The sequence below is a fragment of the Myotis davidii genome, unplaced genomic scaffold, assembly GCF_000327345.1.
Source record: "Myotis davidii unplaced genomic scaffold, ASM32734v1 scaffold93, whole genome shotgun sequence".
NCBI classification, from domain to species: domain Eukaryota; kingdom Metazoa; phylum Chordata; class Mammalia; order Chiroptera; family Vespertilionidae; genus Myotis; species Myotis davidii.
In genome coordinates this window covers 1,888,155-1,899,012 of record NW_006292095.1, presented here as the reverse complement: position 1 = coordinate 1,899,012, position 10,858 = coordinate 1,888,155, and the positions used below count along the sequence as shown (strand labels likewise).

General features: G+C 41.2%; 1 protein-coding gene and 1 long non-coding RNA gene across 3 annotated transcripts in view; both read right to left on the bottom strand.

The window, feature by feature from the left end:
• The window catches only part of LOC107183371, a 2,191-nt gene extending 701 nt beyond the window's left edge, over positions 1–1,490 (bottom strand). The window contains exon 1 of the long non-coding RNA XR_001514158.1: positions 1,395–1,490. This is a non-coding gene — a long non-coding RNA (uncharacterized LOC107183371). The remainder of the gene's footprint in view (positions 1–1,394) is intronic.
• The window catches only part of KAT6A (K(lysine) acetyltransferase 6A), a 119,785-nt gene that overhangs the window by 101,010 nt on the left and 7,917 nt on the right, over positions 1–10,858 (bottom strand). The window lies entirely within an intron of this gene.

Here is a 10,858-nt window from a genome sequence, read left to right as displayed (position 1 = left end):
TGCCTGCAGTGGAGGGGGGAGAGCCTCCCGGCACAGCCTCTGTGCTCACCAGCGGTGAGCCTGGCTTCTGGCTGAGCTGTGTTCCCCCTGTGGGAGCGCACTGCCCACCAGGGGTCAGTGCCTGCATTGAGCATCTGCCCCCTGGTGGTCAGTTTGTGTCATAGCCACCAGTCAGTCTTAGTCATTTTGCTGTTAGGGTCAATTTGCATATTACCCTTTTACTATATAGGATAGAGGCCTGGTGCACGGGTGGGGGCCAGCTGGTTTGCCCTAAAGGGTGTCCCGGATCAGGGTGGGGGGCCCACTTGGGTGCCTGGCCAGCCGGGATGAGGGGCTGATGGCTGTTTTCAGGCTGGCCTAGCCTACAACTGAAGCTGCCAGTCTCTCCTTTTTTCTTTTTTTTTTAATTCTGGTATTTATTTACCTTCTGCAATTGAAACTTTGTTGCGGCTCCAGCTCCGAGGCCGGCTGGCTGAAAGCAGGTATCTGGAGTTTGTTAGCTTCTATAATTGCAACATTTTTTCTTAGAGAACAGCTCAGAGGACGGCAAGGCAGGCAGGGAACCTTGGCTTCCTCCATCACTGGAGCAAGCAAGCTTCCTGTTCACTTCAGCTGCCTGGCTGCTGGCTGCCATCTTGGTTGGCAGTTAATTTTCATATCGCCCTGATTAGCCAATGGGAAGTGTGACGGAGGTATGGTCAATTACCATTCAAAGGCTGTTAAAAAATCGCATTGTTTACCCATATCTTCAGAAAAAAATCACTTCTACTGTCGTGGTAAACTACCTGCTTCCCTATTTATAATGGTCTAGCCCTCTAGCAACTTCAGGACAAAATTATAGCTAGTTTGCCTACAAACATCAGGTGGTCATAATAATCTGGCCACTTGGTGTATATATAAAATAGAGAAGTATGCTAATTAACCAGGACGTCTTAACAGGTCGACCGGACAGGAGGAGGTTCTAGGTGCAGCATCGGGGGCGGGGTGGCAGGAGCCTTTGCACGTCTGGGCTGGGGGGAGGGCCTGATCAGCAGTGGCCATGGCTGCTTCAAGGGCCGGAGAGGGAGGCAGGGCTAGACCCGTGACTAGAGGGTGGGTGGTGCCGCACGATTTCAAATCGTGTGCTGGGCCCCTAGTGTTATATAAGACTAGAGGCCCAATGCACAAAAATTCATGCAAGAGCAGGCCTTTCTTCCCCTTGTACCCAGGACCTGGGCGGCTTCCCTCCAGCTCCACCTTCGTCCGGAATGATGTCTGGAAGGACATCTGGTCTAATTAGCATATTACCCTATTATTATTATAGATATACGTGAAAGCAAAATCCTTTAAAATCTGTGAGACACTTCAGAAACATGTTATAACCATCCAGATAAAGTTTTGGAGAAAAAGACTACCCCTTTTCCTTCTCTGGCTTTCTTGGCTGAAGTTATGAGTTCTCTGTTTAGCTTAAGTTATCAGAAATAAAATTATTTTTCTCATTCTTTCAAAGATAGTAGATGATGGAGCCAACCCACTTGTAAAGCATTCAAATAGAGTAAAAGATGAGCCCTGCCGGCGTGGCTCAGTGGTTGAGTGTTGACCTATGAACCAGGAGCTCAGGGTTCGATTCCCGGTCAGGGCACATGCCTGGGTTGTGCACTCGATCCCCAGTGTGGGGTGTGCAGGAGGCAGCTGATCAACGATTCTCTCTTATCATTAACCCTTTGAGTGCAACCAATACCCTAGGAACTATGCTAAAATTGCCAAGATATTTTTGCTGATTTTACAGTTTAGGAAAAAAATTATGAATCACAAGTAAATGAAGTTACATATTCAATATCTTCCACAAAATCATCATCTTCACAGCAAGAATTGACATAGTTAGCAATATCATCATCACTAATAAAAGCAGACTTAGAACAGGACCCTGCAGGAGGAGCGCAGTAGCGCTCCTGGCACTTTTGGCCAAAGACAGGAGGAACGCAATCGCACTCCCCAGCACTCTAGGGGTCAATATTTCTCTCCCCACCCTCCCTTCCTCTCTGAAATCACTAAAAATATTTTTTTTAAAAAAGAGAGTAAAAGATGAGTTTTTACTGAAAATTACATATATATAATCCCAAACAGACAAAAGCAGGTATTCAACAGCAACTAAAAGCTGGAGCTTACACAGTACATTTACTAAAGCCTTGATGCTCTTTCAAATGAGGGCTGAGAGCAACAGGCAGCCTAGGATGGCAACAACAAGAGCAAAAAGGGCCAATATCAAGCGACAACAGTTGTGGTTTTCATGCTGGCCATCTTACAGCCTTCTTAATGATATGCTTTGTTAGTGCTCTAAATTTGAAGTTATTTGTTTAAAACCTTGGGCTATTCTTATGCAATGAGAAGAATGTGTTTACCTCTGCCACTACTGCTGTTACCCTGTAGAATAATTCTTCAGATAAAACATATCCTTTCTTCTACCATTAAAAAGAAAAAAGATAAATGTATCCTGCTGGCTTGGAGGTTACCCTATCACATACCTTAGCCATATAAAATGCTAATGAATGTTTACTGGGGAGAGTAGTGACTTTAAAACCAAGTTCTAAAAGTTAGACATGTGATTTGGTATTTTATTCATATTCAATTAAACATTTATTATGGGCCTACGTTTTGCTTCTAGGCCTTTGTACATGTCCCCTTTGCAGGAACAACTCTTGCCCACCCCACCCATGTGCTTCCCCACCTCACTAACCTCTAACATGTAACTTCCTTTGAGAAGATTTCCCTAACATCTCCCACCTGCTGTGTTTCTACCGCACTGTTTTATCCCATTAGAGAACTTACCACTGCGTGTTAATCACAGGGACTATATTTCCTTTACTCATGACCTAATCACTATGCTGGCACCTGGAAGATGTTCCATAAATACCTGTACAGTATACCAGACATCGTATAAACAGGTATACAAAGGTGAAAAACAAGATCCTAAATTCAATGTCTAATAGGAGAGGCTAACGCATACAATGTAAAACAAGCTATGATGGAGTTATGAACAAGATAGTAGGGGCATAAAGAGAACTGAATCAGCTTGGAAGCAGGATAGGTGGAAGAAAGGGAAGAAAGCAGCAGAAAGAGCATATGCCTAAACCAGTGGTTCTCAACCTTCTGGCCCTTTAAATACAGTTCCTCATGTTGTGACCCAACCATAAAATTATTTTCATTGCTACTTCATAACTGTAATGTTGCTACTGTTATGAATCGTAATGTAAATATCTGATATGCAGGATGGTCTTAGGCGACCCCTGTGAAAGGGTCGTTCGACCGCCAAAGGGGTCGCAACCCACAGGTTGAGAACCCCTGGTCTAAACTAAGACTGCAAGGTTAAATTAGTGCTAGTTGGTGACAAAGAGGGAAAGAATGATCATTCCAATGAGAGATAAACATAGAAACAAGAGAAAATAAAAATGAGGTGGATCTGAGGAACTGTAAGTAGTCTGAAATACACAATTCTGAAACCTTACTAAGCATCTGATTCCGAAGGAGGAAGAGCTTATCAACATACAAGTTGCTGGACCTCACACCCAGTTTGTGAAATGACAGGCCGGGGAATATGGCCCCAAAATTTGCATTTCAAACAAGTTTTCAGGTAACACTACTGCTACTTCTAGTCCCAGGACCACACTTGGAGAGCCACTGGTATAGTGGGACATAGAGAGCATATAAAAATATAGTAGTAGACAAGTTTGAAACAATGCAGGGGGTAAAGAAGCAAGTTAAAAATCACATACTAGTCCTGGCTGGTTTGGCTCAGTGGATAGAGTGTCGGCCTGCGGACTGAAGGGTCCCGGGTTTGATTCCAGTTAAGGGCACATGCCCAGGTTGTGGGCTCAATCCCCAGTGTGGGGGTGTGCAGGAGGCAGCCAATTGGTGATTCTCTCTCATCACTGATGTTTCTATCTCTCTACCCCTCTCCCTTGCTCTCTGAAATAAATTTTTAAAAAATTTTTTTTTTAAATCACACACCATGCCGTGGAACTTGGCACTGAAGCGTTTTAAGAAGTAATTTTAATTTTAGAAAGATAATAGCTAATATTTATAGAGCAAAGAACTTCATGTATTCTGTACTGCCCAGCAGCTACTAGCCATATGCTGCTATTTCAATTAAATTACAATTAAATAAAATTTAAAATTCAGTTCTTCAGTCAACCAGCCACATTTCAAGAGCTGGCTACTGTACTGAGCACAGATAAAGATTATGCTATTATCGCACAAAGCTCGATTAGACAGCACTGGTGTGTATTTACTCATTAAATCTTGACAACTTCATTATGAGATAGGCACGGCATAGTCCCCATTTTACAGAAAGAAATGTGGCATAGAAAGATTAAACAAATTACCCAATGTCATAAAACAAGTAGTGCTAATGTGAGATCCAAATCCAGATAGTCTGGACCTTGAGCCTTTGTTCTTAATTGTATTTTAATACGATCATTTTTGGCAGTAATGGGAACTGGAGGAAGACAATGATAGAAGAAGGAAAACCAATGTGGAAGCTACTAGGGTAAATCAGGAGAGAAGTGACAAGAACCTATACTAAAAAAGTAGCAGCTAGAATGGAGAAGAGGTTAATTAAAAGAGATGTTACAGAAGTAGGAAAAATGGGGATGAACCCTGGCAGGTGTGACTCAGTTGGTTAGAGTGTCCTCCCATATCCTGAAAGGTGGAGGGTTTGATTCCTGGTCAAGGCATATATTCAGGTTGCAGATTCGGGATGCATCCGGGAGGCAAGTGATTGATGTTTTTCTCTCTCTCTCCCCCTCTCTCTCCTTTCCTCTCTCTAAAATTGATATAAAAACAAACAAACAAATAAACATCCTCTGGTGAGGATTAAAAAAAAAAGTTGGGGATGAACTAGAACTGAATCCAAAAGAGGTGCAAATAAGGTACAGGAGATAACTAGTAATCAGAGTCAATGGCAATGTCTCCCACCACGGTAAGAAATCAGAAGAGCAAGTTGGAGGAGGGTGATAAATTCCATCTGGGTCATCATGAATTTGGAGTGACTGGGATAAGACACCACATAGTGAAAGTGATGTCCGGAGTGAAAAAGAGATATTTGGATTCAGATATGAATTTAATATAGAGGAGATAAGTCTAGAGATAACTCAGAAAAGTTGAAACAACTAAGTGGGCAAAGAACAGAACCTTAGGGAATCCAACAAGTAAGATTTTTTGAAAGGCAAAAGATAAAAAGCCAGTAACTAAAAATGAATTACCAGAAAAATGGAAGGAGCAGGGGAAGACACTTAGGAAGATAGAATTATCCCAGAGGTCAATGAGAAGAGACTATGGTCAACAAGTTCTAAATGCTAAAAGACAAAAACTGAAAACTGTTCACAAGTCCTCTTAATGGTGCTCAAGGAACAAAGGCCAGATTACAACGTATTTGGAATGAATATAGCCTTTTTTTTAAAAAGCAGCAGCTTCAAAATGAAGGGAAGGAGACAGAGTGTAGATGAAGAGAAGGATCTGAAGTGGTTTTTGATTGTTTTTATTTTAATTTGACACTTCCCCACCTTAAGGGGCAAAGAGTGATGGAACAAGCCCCCTGAGATAGGAGAGAACAGGATCCTGCACATAAATGGAAAGATTAGCTCTAGACAAGACACTTCTTTTACATCCTCTGAAAAGGGGGGTAAAAATAAGTACAGATGTATTTAGGTTAGTGTGGGAAGGTATAAGTTGAATGAGCTCATTTGGCCACAAAGATTCTATTTGAAGAAGTAGGATATTGCAGTGTCTGTTAAAAATGAGAAAGGCAAAAGGGTTGGAGGAAATATTGAACTGCTGCAAGAGAACAAGACTACAGACACAAACATACATCCCCAAGCAGACGGCAGAGCTAAGATTAGAGGTCACATATTTCTAAGTGACACCTCACCACATGGTTTGTGCAATTTTCATCAAAATGATAAACCGCCCCAAATAGGAGCAGAGAGAGAAAATGGTTGGCTTAATTTCAAGGTTTGGGTTTATCAATTAGATACAAGAGTAAAGTAACTGAAGTGATAAACCAGAATGCCAAGTAACTAGAAGAAAAGGCAACCTTGAGTGGTGGGCACCCACTGGAATCACATAGGGGACGCTTCTTGAAACTATGTACTGTCTGAGACCTTGATGAAATAAAAGAGCAAGTACAGTTGGAATTAGTAGAGAAAGGTTAGGGCAGTTATGGTCAGGGAGTAGAATAAAAGAGAATTTCGGTTTCCGAAGTACACTGTCCTGGATTCAAAGTGTGCTCATGAAAGGAAGTGTGATGTTTTTTCCTGCATTTGTCTGAATTTCCATTATTAGGTAAAAAGTATCTACTCCTTCTGTCCCCTAACTTCCTAAGCCACTTCCCATTATACTAGAGATGTTGGTTCTAGCATTAGAACAGTGGTTCTCAAGGCTGGCTATAAGATGCACAACAAAGACTTAAAACGAAACTGAAATCTGGACCCCATTGCTAGAGTATAATTTAGTTGGTTTTGTGTTTACTATTTAAAGGCTCCTCTGGCAATTCTAAAGTGGATTTAGTGTCAAGACCACTGCTTTAGAAAGAACAGGGCTTTAGATTTATGTAATAAAATTCAAGAAAACTGACTCGCATGAGAAGAATGGTGATAACTAAAGCAGGAAAACAGTGAAAGAGGATCTAAACTGGTATTTAAAGATGTCCCAAATAGAAAAGTTGGAAAACCATTAAAGCACAGCATCACATTCAGCACAAACAAAATGTAATGTTTCCAAGAGTTCTGTTACAGGCTCTAGAAAATTTAAGAGTTAAATGCTTCACTGTAGGCCAATGACTAAGAACAAAGAAAAATCCGCACTCTACTAAGCAGAAAGAATTGAAAACCAACATTTAACACCAGCTCTCCTAGGTCAAAGACAGTTCACAATTCCTCGGAGGAAAAAGCAGCCTACAATATAAACATAATAACCTCCCACATACATGGAATCCACCTCTCCAGCACAAGTAAACAGCAAAGGAATCAGCTGTCTTTCGCACAAAGATTTTCAGTTTTTAGCTCCCAGATGTTCTTTCTACATCATTTTCTCCTTAACAAGTTTTACCACTAGTCTTACAACCACCAATCTCTATATATTAAAGGCTAATATGCAAAGTGTTCCCTCGGGAATTCGACTAGGAGTTCGATCACTCTCAATGATGTGCGCTGATTACCAGGGGACGGCACAGAACGAAGGAAGGCCCCGGCCAGCAGCTGAAAGGAAGGCCCCGATCGGCCCTGATCACCAGCCAGGTCTAGGGACCCTACCAATACACAATTTTGTGCACCGGGCCTCTAGTTATTTTATAAATAACTGAGCCCAATCTAACCTTTATTTGCCACTATTCTAATATATGTGCTAAGTTTTATGACAAAGTAATGCAGAGATAAACTGTTACTATAAAGATAAAAATGGCAAACATGATGTTATCTACTACCATCCCTTTAAGATTTGAATACCAGTATTACAATCACCCAGAATCAAGATACTATCCTATCTAATAAAGGTGGAATATGCTAATTGACCCTCACACCATTGCAAAGATGACGACACCCACAGCCAATAAGGAGAGAATATGCTAATTAACTGCCCCACCCTCAAAGATGGCAGCACCCAGTCAAGGAGGGAATATGCTAATTGACTGCCCCACCCTCAAAGATGGAGGCACCCACAGCCACAATATGGCCGGCAGAGGAGGGCAGTTGTGGGCAATCAGGCCAGCAGGGGAGGGCAGTTGTGGGTGACCGGGCTGGCAGGGGAGGGCAGCTGGGGGCGATCAGGCTGGTAGGGGAGCAGTTAGGCATTGATCAGGCTGGCAGGGGAGTGGTTAAGGGGCAATCAGGCAGGTGAGCGGTTAGGAGCCAGCAGTCCTGGATTGTGAGGGGATGTCCCAGATTGGAGAGGGTGCAGGTTAGGCTGAGGGACACCCAACCCCCCTACCTCAACCCCCTGTGCATGAAATTTGGGCCTCTAGTATATACATAACAATGAATAATAAACTACATACTTTTATTGTTGTTGCTTACTGATTTGAGATAGAGACAAACATCTATTTGTTGTTTCATTTACTTATGCATTTATTAGCTGATTCTTGTATGTACCCTGACTGGAGATTGAACCCGCACTCTTGACATATTGGGATGATGCTCTAACCAACTGAGTTACCCAGCCAGGGCCCAAACTGTATACACCGAATCCAACCATACTTAATGCCTTTAATAAGAATTATTTCACAGATTAATATAAAGCCTTGTACTTTTCTAACTCAGTCTTAAAATTTTCAAGTTCAAACCAATTATCCAAGTTACTCAGAGGTTATCTGAGCTGTAGACTTTCTGAAAATCAGTCCTAACCGTAAGTGGACATTTTTTTTCAAAACTCCAGGAGTGCTTTTTCTGCATTAAGATCACTCAACATGTTCTTCTAATATTTAGCTAGGCGTGCCCTCCTTGGGGTACACCCACTCAAATCTCCTTTTCCAGTAAATTTTCTTTCTCCTAAACTCTAAGGTTCCCCACAAGACTTGCAACCAAGGAAGCAATGGGCAGCAGCTGCTCATCCTGGGCTAATTCCATGAACTTGTCTCTAAGGCCCCCTTTCTGACTTTCCAGTGAGCTAACAGCAGCTCCACTTTGGCTCACTTCTTTCCCATAATGTTTCTAGAGAGACAAAGCAGCCCTGCCTATACTCTCTCCTGTTGCTTCTTCTATCCTAGGCCCTTCCTTGTTTCACTGTCCCCAGCTTTAATATATTCTCAAATTAAAATAAAATAAAATTAATAATAATATTTAGCTAAACACATAAGAAGATTCTAATTTCTCTAATTTGGACAATAAGAAAGTAGTCCCTCCCCGCTCCCCCAAAAACTGTTTTGACTTTTAGAGCACATAGCTATCTTCAAACACTGAAACAACTGGATTTACATATATGTGGTTTAAAAAAAAACCACCAAAATTCTCTAGACCAGGATTTTATTCTATGGTTTCCATGAAGTGTGTTCTACATACATTAGTTTATACTCATTGCTCTCTAATACTTTAAAGCATTACTGTAGTCTAGAAAAAAGCACAGAACTGAGAAGAGTCTGATCACTTCTCCCAGTTGTGATTAACTTGCTGTGTGGCATGCGGCAAAATACTTAAATCTCCTTGGCCTTCAGTTTCTCTATTTGTGAAAATTAGAATCACTGTTATCTAAGATTGCTATAAAAAAAAGTCTACAAAATACAAAAGACTCAATTCTAAGAATTTATCTATACTTTGTAAACATAATATAATCCAATTATAAAACAAAACCTTAACACTACACCCTGACTTACTTTTATTAGCACGTCCCACCCTCACCTCTCAACTGGACCATTACCACAGCCCTTAAAATATATATATATATTTTCAGAGAGGAAGGGAGAGGGAATGAGAGAAACATCAATAATGAGAGATAACCGTCGATTGGCTGCTTCCTGCATGACCCACACTGGGGAGTGAGCATGTGCCCTGAATGAGAACCCAACTGTGACTTCCTGGTTCATAGGTCCACATTCAACCACTGAGCCACACTAGTCAGTCTTTTTTTTTTTTAATTGCTGGCAGTTAAAAACTATTTTAACCTAGAATGGCACTCTGCAAATCTAAATTATAACCTCTATGCTTAATTTCAAACCTTAACCAAGTAGTGCCATACTATGAACTGTTTCTTCACCTGTTCCCTAAATGAAGTTCAAAGTAATTCTTTGAACTTGAATTAATAGAGTTATGTATAGTGCTGATGAAAGACATCTATTGGGAACGATGACTTTCCTGTCAAAGGAAAGTCCAGAAAGAAACAACCTAGATATTCCTGGGAACCAGCTGCAGGTGAATAAGTCTTAATCCTGCTCCAGCTGGGAAAAGCACAAGAGTGAAGTCGAAATGTTCTAATTCATTTGCTGCAGATCCTTTGTGAACTGACTCCATCCTGAGTAGCCAGTTAGTAAACAACTATACCAGAAGTGAGGCTCTTAATAATTCCTAAACAAAAGATTTGTTTGTTTCTTTAAAAAGTTTTAAATCGCAGCATGAAAAGTATTCATTATTGTAATTTAAGAAAGGCTTCCCAATTCACTAGAAAAAAGTTTTTTAATTCTACTTTAACCAGCAAATTTGGTGCCTAGATTCATTCAGTCCTCTCACGTAGCTAAGAACCAAGTTGGTGTAAAAAACATATTGTCTCCAATATTTGAAATAGAAAAGAGAAAAAAAAAAAACCTCTCAAGGAGATTCTTATAATTTCAAGAGGCCTAGAATGATATACTTTTTTCCAGTTTCATCAAACAGTTCCTATTACCTATTCTCTTTCATAGTATTCAAAATAAATGTCATGTAGCCCTAGCTGGTTTGGCTCAGTAGAGAGAGCATCAGGCTGCGAACCAAAGAGTCCCAGATTCGATTCCAGTCCAGGGCAAGGGTATGTACCTGGGTTGCAGGCTCCTCCTCGGCCTGGGCTCTGGTTGGGGCATGTGCAGGAAGCAACCAATCAATGTTTCCGTCACATCAATATTTCTCTCTGTCTTTCCCTTTCTCACTTCTACTTTCTCTAAAAATCAATGGAAAAATAGACCTACTGTGAAGATTAAGAAAAAAAAAAAGGTAAATATAGTGTAAAACAGTGCTGGCCCATGTGTCAGAATGAACTAAATTAAAAAAAAAATTTAAAAAAAACAGCAAGGCCCTAAACAGTTTGGCTCAGTGGATAGAACTTGGGCCTGCAGGCTAAAGGGTCCCAGGTTCGATATCAATCAGGGGCACATGCCCCGGCTGCAGGCTCGATCCCCAGTGGGAGACATACAGGAGGCAGCCCATCA